Here is a 4013-nt window from a genome sequence, read left to right on the forward strand (position 1 = left end):
CTGTACAATGTTCGCCTCCGGATCTATGAAGATCTAGAAGATTAACTCAAATGATTAGCTTGCTTAAGATCTATGAAGATCCATTGGATTAAGCCATATGATTAGTTTAAAAGATCAAGACTTGGATCGGATGAATAGTGCTCTTAGGTGAAACAATACTCTCGGATAAACGGTGCTCTCAGGTAAAAACAGTACTACAAGAATGAACAGTCTCGCGGCTGATGAACAGAGTCATGGCAGATGAGAGAGAGAGAGTTAATATAGTCGAGGTTGGTGTCGAAGCCACCGAGAGGAAGCATGTAGTGTAGCAAAACCCTATCAGTGGCCACAAGATCATGGATGAGGAAGGAGGTCTCTCTAGTTTCGATAACTTGGAAGCTTTACGAGCTCCCAAGGATCTTATTCTTCATCAAGGATTTTATTTCTTCCTCCATGGTAGACTCTCACTCGCCCCGAGCTTTGCCGATCTGCTATACCTCCTCATAGCTCTCTGGCTCACCATTGTCAGTCAAGAGAAGATAATTCATGGTGGAAAAGTATCTCTCTGGCACCCTCGGATTTCTTAGAGCTTTGTGAATTGTGATCGGCAAATCTGCTGGATCATGCTGTTGTGCATCCGGCACATTCTCTTGGTCTCCGCCTTCTATGTTAATTGGTATCTCACTGCCGTTCTCACTGTCATCAATATCTGGGAAAAGAGGGGGAGATAGTTTACTCCCACTCACCTCTTTGATCTTGTACACCGCATTCTCATGGAACACGACGTCACGACTGCACACCATTTTGCGTGCATCGTGATCCTAGAAATTGTACCCATACTCATCTCCTCCATAGCTGATGAAAGAGAGCTTCTTTGACTTTGGATCAAGCTTTAACCGGTTTGCAGGATTGGTCATGGCATAGGCGTCACAACCAAATACTCGTAAGTGCTCTAGCTTCAGCTTCTTTTCGGTCCAAGCCTCTTCAAGTATCCCATAACTAAGAGCCGCGGATGGCCCGCAGTTGATTAAGTATGCAACAATATTGGCAGCTTCTTCCTAAAACTATTGGGCAATCCGGAGTGGATCCTCATACTTCTGGCGCACTCCAAGATAGTGCGATTCATACGCTCTGCCACTCCATTATGTTGAGGTCTGCATGGGACTATCTTCAGTCTCCTAATCCCATGGGACAAGTAGAAGTTCTCGAACTCCTGGCAGCAATACTCGCCTCCATTATCAGACTTTAGGCATTTCAGCTTATTACTTGTTTCATTCTTCACATAGGCAAGTCATTTCTTGAATATGATAAAAACATCTGACTTGTGATTCAAGAAGAACACCCACAATTTTCTAGTAGCATCATCAATAAAAGTGACAAAGTAAAGAGAGTTGCCAACATATGAGACTTGCGTAGGTCCCCACGCGTCGGTGTGCACCAACTCTAATTTTTGCAATTTTAGAGCTAGTCCGATCTTGTTGAAGCTCACCTTCTTTTGTTTGCCTAGAATGCAGTCCTCACAAAAAGTTAGATCGATCTTGCTCATACCCGGAAGTCTCTCTCCCGCGGCCATAATATGCATCCCCTTCTCGCTCATGTGGCCAAGTCGTCGATGCCAAGTCATACAGTCAATGGATGATGATGATGATGCTTGTCCTGCGGAAAGAAAGCGGTCGATCTTCTCATTGGCGATGTAGAGAGGCCCCTCGCGTTTGCCGTGTGCCACCACCAGGGCACCCTTGGACACCTTCCAGCTTCTATGTTTGAAGGATACTCCGTAACCAGAGTCAGTTAGTTACACGACTGATATAAGATTTCGCCTGAGATCCGATACATGTCGAACATCGTTCAGCGTCAAGGTGGTCCCACCCTCCAACTTGAGGGTACAATTTTCCTTCCCGGAAACCTTGCAAGGTTGATCGTCACCACGATAGACTGTCCCCAAGTCCTTCTTCACGAACGATGAAAGCAGATTTTGTTGTGAGGTTGCATGGAAAGATGCGCCAGAGTCGATGATCCACGCATCGCTTTTGTCTTCTAAGGATAGGAGAAGTGCATCCGAATCTGTCTCGTGCATGAGATTGGTTTCATCGTCAGCCCGATCATCCCCTACTAATGTTGGAATAGAAACTCTGCAGTCCCGTGCAAAGTGACCCTTCTTTTCGTATTTGAAGCACTTCCCTTCACCGTAACCATTTGGGCTTGGCCCTTTAGACTTCCCTCTGGATTTTGATTGGCCTCATGTTCCCTACCCTTCTTCTGCGTATACCCTCATGCCTCGACATGTAGAGTACTCCCACTGCTAGAGGCCTCTGTAGGTATTAAAAATTACCTATAGGTTCCCACACGTAGTTCGAGATGAAACGAAGGCGATAAACATCATCATGAGATTATCCGATGCTAAGACGAAATAACAAAATATATAAAGCGAGTCGGTGAAATGTACAAATCCGTGAAACGACGGAACAAGACCAAAACAAGATATTAGTCACGTTAATGTGACGCGCACTCGCGCGGGTTACGTTAATGTGACCCGCACTTATGCAGGTCACCTTAATGTGACCCGCACACCCGCGGGTCACATTGAACTGACTCGCACCCCAAATCCTAAAAATGTGTATCTCGATGTTTTCTTAGGATTTGTTCGTTCCAGAGCCTCCTAACTTCTTGGATATCATCCCTAAATGTGTTTAGGCCGTTATTAACTGAAGATAAGGCCAAATTACTTGTTCTTATCCAAAAACGCCACAATCAAAGCTTATAAATACAAGCCTAGGACTCTATACGCAAGGGATCAGAAATTTAGGCAAGGTGCTGTCAGTTTAAAGAGTGATCCACAAATTTCAGAGAGGCTAGCAGATCTTGACGAAGTTCTTCAGCATAAAGAAGGGAGAGTTCGAGAGATCTGAGGACCATTCACCTTTCCTCCGGATCAAACTTGGTTTTGATCTCGAGAAGAGTAGTAATCTCGCTTGGTCGAGATTATTTAATTCTGCAATTACTTTATTTGTGAAGTAAGAGCTTTAAATAATCACTCTGTCAATTGGATCTGATCTGCGGTGGTCCACGGATAAACCCCGGTATAGTCAAAGATCTAACGCAAATAGCAGGTGATAAACATCTGTTGTGTGTTTTTTGAAGAGTTAGTTGTAATTTTTATTTTCATTGTATAAGTGAGTCTTATAAAAAGACTAATTTTTTACTTTTTAAACTTGTTATAACGATCAAAGTTATAATAAGTTTAGCAATGAATAAATCAACTTTCACCCCAAACACGCTGGCGACCACAGTGGGATCCAACAGCCTCGCTGCCGAGGCTGTCGTGTCGTAACCGTTGATCAAGATCCCGGTTGAAGAAGTGGTCGAGTACGAGTTCGACCAGCTAAAGTATGAGGAGTATCTGTCTTCCTCCTCCAGATCCTCTTCCCCTCGCAAGAGCAGGAAGATCTCCTCCTCATGGAAGGTTCGCTGGTCTTCAGATCTGAAGACCCAAGATGATGATCTCCGCCCCGTTGCTGCTGTAGTTGCATCTCGCAACGCTCCTCCAGCATCCAAGAAAGACGGATCTTCAGACCTAAACTCCTCAATCAAGGAGATAGCCGCTGGAGTCATGCCAACTCTATCAAAGAGGACTCGTCGAAGGCAACAGCAATGCCTCGTGCATTAGCTCGCTAAGGCTTTGGACCCGGTCGACGGGATCCGCTATAAGGCGGATCTGAAATGTAGAAAGCACCAAGCACTCCAGCAGCGAGTAAATGGTCACTCCTCCAAACTATCAACCAATGAATGGGTCTGCGTCAAAAGAACACGTTTGACTCTCAAAGAGAGTATTCTGAAGCACCGCACACTGCTTGTGCAGGCGTGGATCCTTGTGCGGGAGGCGCACAAGTTAGACAAGGAAGAGCTGACCAAGAAACCACCAAAACAACGCCAAGTATGGAGGCCAAAGTCCAAAATAATGACAAAAAAGACTAAAAAACATGGGTCACCCCAAGGTGACCCGGCCACCAGCGGGTCACCCCGAGGTGACCCGT

The sequence above is a fragment of the Asparagus officinalis genome, chromosome 1, assembly GCF_001876935.1.
Source record: "Asparagus officinalis chromosome 1, Aspof.V1, whole genome shotgun sequence".
NCBI classification, from domain to species: domain Eukaryota; kingdom Viridiplantae; phylum Streptophyta; class Magnoliopsida; order Asparagales; family Asparagaceae; genus Asparagus; species Asparagus officinalis.